This window comes from Lutra lutra, chromosome 6 (genome assembly GCF_902655055.1).
Source record: "Lutra lutra chromosome 6, mLutLut1.2, whole genome shotgun sequence".
Taxonomy (NCBI): Eukaryota; Metazoa; Chordata; class Mammalia; order Carnivora; family Mustelidae; genus Lutra; species Lutra lutra.
This window is the reverse complement of record NC_062283.1, coordinates 63,930,736-63,942,495: the sequence shown is the minus strand read 5'-3', so window position 1 is coordinate 63,942,495 and position 11,760 is coordinate 63,930,736.

The window sequence follows — 11,760 nt, the reverse complement described above, 5'->3', positions numbered from 1 at the left end:
CAGGCAGTCCCTGCTCCGCCTCAGGTCTCCCCCAAGGCTGGGGCCTGGAGGAGGGGCACGGTGTGCCTGACCAGCTTGAGGTCTGGTCCAGGTGGGCAGGAAGGCCCCCTCCCTGGCCCTCTCCCCTCCTGGGGGCCTTGGCAGGAAGAGGCGCCTCTTCCAACCCAAATAGCGATTTCCTGCTGCAGGCTCCAGGCTGTTTTCTTTAGGACAGTGGCTGAAACCCGAGAGGCTGAGCCGGGTGGGGGCCAGTTGGGGCCGGTTGGGGGTGGGACAGGAGCAGGGTTCAGCCAGCCTTCCCCAGCACACACACACACTCTCACACTCACACCCACAGACTCTCCTTACAGTCTCGTAGTCACATACATTCCACAAAGTCACACACACCACACTCGCACACACAGCACACGTGCACGTGTGGGCACTCGGAGTGCACAGCCACGGAAGCCACAGAAGCCACGGAAGCCACGGGCAGCCCTGCTCAGCCTGGGGCTGTGCTGCAGAGCCTCTCTCCACCCCTCCCCTCCCCCCTGCCTCCCCCAGCCTGGCCCACGTGGCCCTCAGCTGGGCAGGAAAGCCAATGACATTTGTCTTTGAGGCCACCCACCCACCCAGTCCCGCCCAGATACCCCTCCAGGGCAAGCTGTAGTTCTGGAATCTTCTTCCTCTGCACTCCATAGCTGTTCTCCGTTGGCTCCCCGATCTGCCTGCTCCCTGGCTGGTCTGAGCCAGGAGTCCGTTCTAGCCCCAAGGAATGGGGGTCTCTCCCTTGGCCTCAGTGTCTTTGCATAGACCGTAGAACATCAGTGAGACTTGGAAATGTAACGGTTCTCACGGTGTTCAGAGAAAGAGCCTGCCTCTCTGGTTTCCCTTCATCTGTGGATCAGGCGACAAGCCCCGCTTTGGCCTGGGAAATTTCTTGTCTGGCCAATCCTCATGGCCTGAGTTGTCTAACCCAAGACAGGCATTACCACACTTGTGCAAGGAGAAGGTGGTGAGGCCAAGCTTAGTTGCCTCTGGCCAGGACTGCCCATGACCACTGGGTGAGCTTGTGTGCCAGACTCAAAAGATTGTGCCCCAGGACTGAGCAAGCAGCTAAGCTAGGGCCTGGCTAATGAGGGGAGGGGTGGACAGCCGGGCCCTCTGCCTGCATGGCTTCTAGTAGCCTCTCTCCATCCTTTAGCACATTTAATTGACGTTCCCGGTGCTGGTACCCAGAGCCAGGCAGACTGAGACTCAGGTCCTGCCGATCCCATAGCTGCGGGACTGCCAGGAGGGGACTCCCAGAAGCAGCCTCCCTGCCAGATTGCCCACAACCAATCATGCCCTGGGGCCTCTGCTAACTGCCCACCGCCACCACCACTGGGAGATGAGGCAGCCTTGGGGGACTGAGGGCTGCTCCCCGAGGCTCTCGGGACCGCTACTGTAGATAGAGCAGTGGGAAGGCGGTGTGGTAGCTCCCAGAACTGGCCCTGAGCAGGAATGGAGCCTCAGGCAACACATGGGGGCAGCAGAGGGTCCAGAGATCACAGACCCTGCCCCTTGTCACCTCCATGTTTATGCTCCTTTCCATATCCTGACTCAACTGGAATGATGTGGAGACACGGCATAGTGGGGACCCATGACCCCAGCCCTCCTGTTGACCCCGCCATCCCTTCACCCTTCACCTCCTGCAGACAAAATCCTCCTCCCAGCCTTCCTTGCTCCTCACCGGTGCTACTACCTCTCCCCAAGCCTGTATTGACCTCCACAGTCCACAAAGGCTGCCATCTCTTGGTATGCCTCATCCCCTCCTACTGCAAATGGTAGGACTCTAGGGGCCCTGGGGCATGAAGAGGGAAAGATAGGCATGTTCATGTGCTGTGTCTACCTGACCTTTCTCTCGTTTTACCACCTTGAGGCCCCAGGGTCCTCATCCCTGGGCCAGCCACCTTGTCAAGGGATGGAGGGCTTTGATGGGCCAGACCTCTGTGGCCAGGGACGGCAGGAGACTTGGCTGCCCCTCCAGAACCATGTGGGATCCAGAAGGAGAAGCTTCCCAAAGAGGCAGGGGTGCTGTAACAAAAAAGGGGGGAAGGGCTGGCAGATGAAAACAACAGAAATCACAATGGGGTGGGACTCCTGGATGTGGGTCCAGGACGGCGCCTGGCTCAGGGAGGCCTGGCTGGAAACCCCGAATTGTCAAGGGCAGCTCAGGCACTTGGCCAGAGAAGAGAAGTCAAGGACAGCGGCCTTCAAATATCCAAAGCCCGGGAGGAGACTGAGGCTTATTCTAGGGCTCCAGCAGGTAGAGGAAGACCCAGGAGCAGACATACCAAGAGAGAGCTCCCAGCCCCAGCATGAAAATGGCTGTGAGAGTGAGAGCTGCCCACTCTGCCATGGCTGGCAAGGGAGGTGGGTGCAGCCTCCCTCTTCCCAGGACTATTCTGGGGGAGAGGGTATAGATCCGTCCCTCCCTGGGATTGACTGGTGGCAGCGAGGACAGATGGTGCGGTTGTGTCAGGTGGCCCCTCAATTTCTGCTAACTCAGACCTTCCAAGGCTCCACAGTGCAGACAGAGATGGGCTGATGAGAGAGAAGCAGAGATGGAAGGGGGAGGGGAGATAGTGAGGGGACAGTGCAGACAAAGTGCCCGCAAGGCCCTGGAGACAGAAAAGCCATGCAGGCAGGCTGCAGGGCCGTCCCTCGGCTCCTCCCAAGGTCGCCGGCTACGGGTTGTGGGGGCCATGATGCCCCTTATCCCAAGTCCCTCCCATACTTGGAGCCTCGAGCACCGGGCAGCTTGGCATTCATTAGGGGCTGGCTAATGGCTCGGAAGATTGGCCAGGGGCGCTGCTGAATAGAGACCTCGGTGAGATTTATTCCTAATTATCTCATTTGTCTCCCCCCATTACTCTTTATGGCTGGAATTTATAGGGCCATTAGTGGGGCCCGGCCAGGCCAAGACGAGCTTGAGCCTTGAGATGCTCCATAATAATAACAATAACAATGCTCACCCTGGCCAGATTAATGGGGGGTTTGTCTTCCTGTCCTCCCCACCCCCTGTCCTTGCTGCCCACACGTCCCTCTCTCCTCTGGGACCCCTGTCTTCAGCGGCAGGTCCTCAGCCACCTGTGGAGTTCAAGTCTGTGGCCTCCCCGCCCCCTCTCCACCCCATCTGGGAGCTTCAAGGTGGTAGTAGGGAGTGTGGATTCCAATGGTAATGCCTCTGGGACAAGCCTGTGTTGGTAATGGATGTATCAGTAATGGATGAGTTTGGTTATAAACAGCCGAAAAACCAAATAAAGGTGGCTTAATCTGTAAAGACATGTATCAACTCCTTACCAAGAAGTACAGAGCTAGGTGACCCTGAGCCGGTCGAGAGGCTCCAAGATGACTCCAAGGAGCCTGGCTTCCATCCTTCTCCTCTGTCATCCTCAGCATGGGGTTCACGTTTCTTCCCCTCCTGGTCACAAAGTGGCTACCATAGCCCCAGGCATCAAGCTCACACACAGTATCCACACCAAACAGACAAAAAGACAGATGGGGAAACGAGGGCTTCTCCTCTCACACCTTTCACCAGAGGAAGGAAATCTTTCCTGGAGGCTCCTCACAGGTTAGCCTACACCTCTGCTCAGACTGGGCCACAAGCAGTCTTAGCTGAGGCTCCCCCAGGAGCAGTCTTAGCTGAGGCTCCCCCAGAAGCAGGCCCTAGACAAGGCAAATACATTTCTTCAGAAGGGGATTTCAGGAAACAGCAGCAGGGGAGCAGCAGAGAATGAGACCGGGAGGGAAGGCAGCCAATAAAGGGTGTGTTCATTGGTTATCCCTGTGAACAACCAGCACCCAATCCCGGAGGACACATGCGTTCAAGGGAACAGTCGCTGGCGGAGGGCCGTTCCCAGAGGAGTGTCAATTTTCTGGCCCTCGCTACCCAGTTGCACTGCTGGAGGAAGAGTTCAGGCAAAAGAATGGAGATGCAGGCAGACAGAGGTTGACCAGCGAACACTTCACTCACTCACATAAGGCCTGAGCCGACAGGAGGCCCCATCACCTGGGTCTGCCAGGACCAACCTGGACTCATGTCTTGGTAGGGAGAAAGGGGCTAGCCAGCAGGGAGGCTGCCATAGGGCCGGCGCAGCCTTTCCCCAGAGCCTTTCCCCACTCTGTGTGCAGGCAGAATCCGGTGTCCTCAGCCCTCACTGTGGGACGTGAGATTCACATGGTGGGATAGGATGGTGCAGAAGACAAGGGCCTCTCCAGGAAGAAGACAGAGCTCCTATTCAGTGACTAAATACGGCATTGATTATCTATTGTTATGAAACAAATAAACCCAAACCTAACAGCTTGAAACAAAAATGAATATTTATTCTTTCACAGAGTCTCTGTGGGTCTGGACGGTGGACATGGCCTGAGCTAGGTGGGTCAGCTTCAAGGTCTCTCTGGAGGTCGCAGTCAGGACGTCAACCAGTTCCAGTCATCTGCAAGCCCGATGGGGTGGTGGCTCCCTCATAGGGCCAGCAAGTGGCTGCCAGCTCTGGGCAGGGACCCTCAGTTGCTTATGTGTCCACCTCTCCAGAGGTCTGTCTGAGTGTCCTCACATGATGGCCAGCTGACTTCCCCCGTGAGTGACCCAAGAGACCAAGGTAGGACACCACAATGTCTGTGATGACTCGGCCTCGGAGTCCCCCACCTTTTGGAAGCTGGGTACCATATATACTATGAACCAGGGTCCACAGCCTATTTAATCTTCATTCAGTTGTTGTTAGAAACCCACGTCTAGTTTTTATCACATGCCCTGCTCACGCAAGTGCTCAGCGCACATGGGCCAGGAATCACTCTCCCCATCTTACAGAGAAGAAAAGAGACTTGAAGAAGCGACCTGTTCAGGATGGTAGCTCTCATGAGGCCCAGTGCCAGGCTGGACCTCAAGTTTTCTGGCACTTGGACTTGTCTCATTTCACCACGCTGCTTTCAAGAAAGCAGAATGTGCCCAGAGTCAGGGGTCCTAGGCTATGATTTAGGCTCTCTGTTCACTTGCTGTGACACCTGGGCCATCCTGTCCTATAGCAGACGGTGTTGACTGCCTGCCTATATTCACTAGGATTATGTCTGCTGTAAGCTTATTTCTCTGTCATGTAGAGAAGCTTGGAGACAAGGGTACAGAGCTGGGAGAGCGCTCTGCTCATGGAGGTTCCCAGAGCCCCACGCTCTTTGGAGCTCACCGCTCTGCTATGACCCTTGTTCTCATGGTGCACTGTGGTGGCGTTCACATTCCTGCCAGCAAGTGGGGAGAAGAACAGACAGGAGAGCAAAGGGCATGTGCCAGAAGTCTCTTAAAGAAAATTCCTAGAGGCTGCTGTGTGCAACTTCTGCTAACTTCCCATTGTCTGGGAGTTAGTCACACCGTCGTGCTCAGCTTCAAAGGAGGCTGGGAAATGTACTTTATTCTAGCGTACTCTATGTCCAGCTGAAATTGCTATTATTTTGGAAGAAACGGAGAATGGATATTGGGGGATGGCTAGCTGTTTCAACTACCGTACCCAACAGCCTCTTCCTTTTTTTTTTTTTTTAAACAGATTCCTGATTTAGTTCACTCACCTCCAAGCAGCCATGAGCTTCCATGACAGCGGGCCTTGGCTCCAGGGAGTAAATTATGATTGATCAAAGTCAATTATATGGTTTCACTTCCTTGCTAGTGATTTATTTTGAAATGGGTGTGTAATACCATCTTGGCCAGGAAGAACCAAAAGTAAGTCTCAGAAAGCTCTAGGATGTAAGACGGGAATATCCCCATTTCTGCCCTTAGTGTTTATTGTCTGCATGGAACCTAGGTGGAAAGGGCTACCTTAGGGGTATGAAGGGAGACAGTCTAGGAGGTCAAGATTCTGGAGTGGAAAGAAGAAAAATATCTGCTCCTTAATACACCTTTGAACCACAGATTAACCAATCCTGCAACCACAATACTTATAAATAAGGCCTGTTCTGAGTATTGTCCTATGGTAATTCTTATTTCAGCTGCTGTGATTGGGCTTTCTGTCATATATAGCTAAAAACATACTGACTTATGAACACCAAACTGGAGAACCTAAAAATAATGGAAAAACTCTTAGAAATATATCACCTACCAAGACCAAACCAGGAAGAAAGAGACAGATTAATTAATCTAGAGTCTAGATCAATTAGATAAATTACTAGTAAGAATATTGAATCAGTAATCAAAAATCTCTTGACAAAGAAAATCTCTTGTCAAAAATCTCTTGACAAAAATCTCTTGACTGATCAGGTGGTTTTACTGGTGAATTTTACCAAACATTTAAAGAAGAATTAATACCAATCCTTTTCAAACTCTTCCAAATATATGAGGAGGAGGGAACACTCATTTCCAAATTCATTTCACAAGGCTAGCATCATCCTGATACCAAAACCCAGAAAAGGACACTAGTAGAAAGGGAAACCACAGGCCAGTATCTCTGATGAACATAGGTGCAAAACATAGGTGTACATTCTCCATGATAAAAAAAATTATCCTTCAGGTAAGAGAATGGTTCAAAATACACAAATCGATGAGTGTGATACACCACTTTGATTATTAGAATCAAAGAAAAGAGTCATGTGATCATCTCAATAGACACAGAAAAAGCATTTGACAAAATTCAGCATTCATTCATGATAAAAACTCTTAGTGAATTAGACACAGGATGAACATTATAAAGGCCTATATGACAAACCACAGCTAACATCATATTCTGTGTTAAAGATTGAAAGCTTTTCATTTAAGACCAGAAATAAGATGAGTTCTCACTCTTACCACTCCTATTCAACATAGTACTAGAAGTCCTAGCTAAAGCAATCCAGTAAGAAAAAGAAACCAAAGATATCAGAATTGGAAAGAAAGAAGTAAAATTGCCTCTATTTGCAGATGACATGGTTTTATATAGAGAAAACCCTACAAACTCAACCCAAAACAATTAGATCTAACCAATCTATTCAGTAAAGTTGCAGGATATAAAATTAATATACAAAAACCAGTAACATTTCTATACACCAACAGGAAATTTTCTTAAAAAGAAATTAAGAGATCAATCCCATTTATGATAGTATTGAAAACACAAAATACTTAGAAATAAATTTTTTAAATTAATTTATTTTTTTAAAAGATTTTATTTTTTTTTAAGATTTTATTTATTTATTTGACAGAGAGAGATCACAAGTAGATGGAGAGGCAGGCAGAGAGAGAGAGAGGGAAGCAGGATCTCTGCCGAGCAGAGAACCCGATGCGGGACTCGATCCCAGGACCCTGAGATCATGACCTGAGCCGAAGGCAGCGGCTTAACCCACTGAGCCACCCAGGCGCCCCCCTTGTGAACTCTTGATGGGATTATAAATTGGTCTAGCCACTATGGAAATCTGTATGAAGGATCCTCAAAAAGTTAAAAATAGAACTACCATGGAATCCGGCAATTCCTCTTCTGGGAATATAGCCAAAGGAAACAAAAATAGTACTTCAAAAAGATACCTGCACCCCATGTTCATGGCAGCATTATGTACAATAGCCAAGATGTGGAAACAACCCAGCTGTCCATTGCTGGATGAATGGGTAAAGGAGTCATGGTATATATGTATGATGAAATTTTATTCAGCCATAAAAAATGAGGAAATCCTACAATGTGCAAGAACATGGGTGGACCTCAAAGGCATGATGCTAAGTGAGATAAGTCAGACAGAGAAACACAAATACTGTATGATCTCACTTATAGGTGGAATCTAAAGGAAAAAGAAAAAAGAAAAAAATCTCATAGAAAAAAGAGATCAGACCTGTGGTCACCAGAGTCAGAGGGTGGGCTGGGAGGATTGGAGGAAGGCAGTCAAAAGACCGAAACTTCCAGTTCTAAGGAAGTGCTAGGGATAGAACGTACCACATGGTAACTGTAGCCAGCATTGCTGTGTGATATATAGGAAAGCTGTTAAGACTGTAAACCCTAAGAGCTGTCATCACAAGGAGAATTTTTTTTCTTTCTTCTTCTTTTCTTTTTATTGGATTTATACGAGATGATAGGTGTTGGCTAAACCTATTGTGGTCACTATTTCACAATATATAGAAATCAAACTATCGGGCAAAATACCATAGAGCAATGTAGGTCAATTATTTCTCAATAAAACTGACAAACAAAACCTAGTGACTAATCTCCTTCCTTTCTCTTGGCGTTCATTGTTCAATGAGAGGCATGGAGAGGTTACCCCGAAATCTCACTCCTGGTGAGGAATCCAGAAAGCTCTATGTCTACCACACTAGTGACAGAAATCCTATGCAAACCAGCTTAAGCCAAAAAAGATTTTATTGGCTCTCATAGCTAGGAGGAACACTCTGGTGATTTGTAAAATTAAAGAGAGATTTTCAGCAATCAGTGGGAGCAGGGGACCCGAGGCTGCCAGGATTGTCTCTCTCTCTCTCCTTCCTTCTATTTCAACTTGGTGACTCCTTGCCTATTGGCCCCAGAGTCTACCATTGCAGATGGTTCTTCTCCAAGTTGGTGGATAGGGGAGAGAGCGAGGCAGGGTAGGAATCAGACGTACCAGCACAAACTCAATAGGAAAGGAGTTCTTTATATAGTTTGTCAATCCTAAGAGAGGACTCTGGGGGCTCTCTTGGATCACGTGTCTATTTTCTAGATGAATCCCTGTTGTCAGGAGCATTGAACACATAGATTGATCGGCCTGGATCGTCTGTTTACTTCTGTTGAGGGGGGCACGGTAATTGAGTCTCATCAGAACCACATGCAGGGGGAGAGGAACAGTCTCCCAAAGCAGGCATCTTGTTTCTGAAGAAGCAGGGCAAGGTTGCTGGGAGGCCAAAACTGGACAGGTGCATAAGACATATCCTATCCCCCTAGGAAGAGAGACCCCAAGTGGTTCTTTTCCACTAAAAGTTGCCGTGCATCTTGCTTATACTTTGAGTGAAAATAACCCCACTGCCCAGAGAAGGGCTTCCTACTGAAAACCTCCAGGGACCACGATTTACTGTGACTCTATGTGATTGGCACACCTTGAAGCTAGACAGTGTAGGGCAGCCCTGAACTTGATCATGCCTGGTTGGACCAGGGATGAGAGGCTGAGCCACGAAGGAAAGCAGCCGTCTTTTGGGCTCTTGTCCTAAAAATCTGCTATCACTTTGGAGGACGGGTCTATGAGTTAGAACCAGTTAGGAAAGTACAGAGTATTGCAAAGTGTGTGTGTGTGTGTGTGTGTGTGTGTGTGTGTGTGTGTGTGTGTGTTTGGAGAGTGAGGGGAGGATTTAATACAGGGAATGGGTTTGATGGGTGGTGGAGGAACTAAGAAGCCAATGTGATCGGGAGGCACCCCAAAGATTAGCAGCGCTAGGAAGAGAGGGAGAGAAAAGAGGAGGAGGTGGTGTTACCAGAAGCCAGGGCCACACGGAGTGACACCCCTGCAGGGGCCACCTGGGGGAGCTGGAGCCACACAGGGGACACACTGCCTCTGGAGGGGTCACCGCAGGCAAACAGAGAGGGAGACACATATCCTGGCTTCTCCCTTCCTTCTGTCCTGCCACGTCCTTTCAGTGGTCCTCACTGGCTGAACTCAGCAGGGAAGACGGAGTCCGAGAAACATGAGGGGCCAAGGCCCATCTTCCCTGTGAAGTGAGCAGAACAGAGTAAGGGCAAGGAATGCATCTGAGGACAAATAGGCAAATGACAGAGAGAATGGTTGACTGACCCCATCAGATCCTGTCCCTTGGGAAGAGTGAAGGCCACCAGAGGTCATTTTCATGCCATCTGCTGACATCCAAGTTCTGGAAGGTCGGGTCCTTGCATGACTACCCATCTGTATCTGCACATTCCTAAGTGTCCCACAGTAATCCTCTGAGAGTTCCTTCCTACTCATCCTCCCAGCCTGGGCCCCCACAGTTCTAGGAGTCTGAGCCGCTTCTGCCTCCAGATCCAGCCTGGGCTGACAGGACTGAAGCCAAAGGCAGAGCGTCCCATGGCTGGGGAGGCAGAAAGCACAGGGCACAGGAGGCCAAGCCCGCCATGCCAGCCCAGGGCCAGAGGCCCTTGGACTGCTTCCTGACCTCACTACCACCACTCTGCTCTCCAGGAAAGATCCTGAACTGAAGGCAAATGAAAATGCAGGTCAACATTTGTAGGGTGCAAAGAACAATTTGGAATCTTAAACTATCTGATATAAATCTACAGTTATCAAGACAGAAAAATAGATTGATGGAACAGATAACCAAACAGATCAGTAGAACAGAATGGAAAGTCCAGAAATAGATAGGAATGGTCAATTCATTTTTTTAAGATTTTGTTTATTTATTTGACAGAAACAGAGCACAAGCAGAGGGAGAGGCAGGGGAAGAGGGAGAAGCAGGCTTCCCACTGAGCAGGGAGCTGGATCCCAGGACCCGGGGATCGTGACCTGAGCGGAAGGCAGATGCTTAAGCAGCTTAGCCACCCAGGTGCGGTCAGTTCATTTTCAACCAAGTGCCAATACAATTCGGATTTCAAAGGTGCCAAGGCACGAATGATCTTTTCAACAAATGATGCTTGAACAACAGCAATTTTTAATAATTTTTTCTGTAAAAAAATAAACTTAGACCCATATCTTGCACCACATTTAAAAATTAACTCGAAATGGACCATAGGCCTAAATATAAAACCTCGAACTATAAAAATTCCGAGAGAAAACATAGGATAAAAATCTTTGTGACTTTGGGTTTGGTAAATATTTCATAGATAGGACAAACAAAAAAAAGCATGAACCATAAAAGAAAAAAAATTGACAAATTTAACCTCATCAAAATTAAGATCTTTTGCTCTTTAAGAAACACACTAGGAGAATGAAAAGATAAGCCACAGAATGGCATAAAATATTTACGATTCACATCTGATAAAGGACTTGTATGGAGAATGTATAAGGAACTCTCAAAACTCAATATAAAGAAGACAAGAAACCCCAAAAAGGTGGGAAAACGTTTGAAGAGACACTTCACCAAAGGAGAAAGATAGATGACAAATACACATATCAAAAAAAGTTCAACATCACTAGCCATCAGGGAAATTAAAATTAAAATCACAATGAGGGGCGCCTGGGTACTCAGTCACTTGGGCGTCTGACTCTTGGTTTTGGCTCTGGTCCTGGTCTTAGGGTTATGAGATCGAGCCCCACATTGGGCTCTGCTCGCAGCACAGAATCTGCTGGAGATTGTTTCTTCCTCTCCCTCTGCCCGCTCCTCCCCCTGCCTGCACACACTCTCTCCCTCTAAAACAAATAAATAAAACCTTTTTAAAAAGTCCCTAGAAGATATCACTATATATCCATCAGAATGGCTAAAGGGAAAGACTGGCCAGACCAAACACTCTGGAGACAGCAGAGGAGCTGGAATTCTCAGAGGTTGCTGGTGGGAATGTAAAATGATGAGACCCGTTTGGAAGACAGTTTGGCAATTTCTTTCAAAGTTGGACATATACCCACCACATGGCATGGCCATTCCACTCATATGCATTTACCCAAGAGAAATGAAAGCTTATCCATATAAAGACTCGTACACAGGTGTTCACAGCAGCTTTATTTACAACAGCCAGACTTTGAAGCCACCCAACGTTTCTCAAAAGGTGGGTAGAGAAAGGAACTGCGATAGAGCCTTACAATGGACTGTTACTCGGCGACAAACAGGAATCAGGTACGGAGATGCGCAGCTGTGTGGCTGAATCTCTAAATAAGTATGCCTACTGAAAGAAGCTAGAGTGATTCCATTTAGGG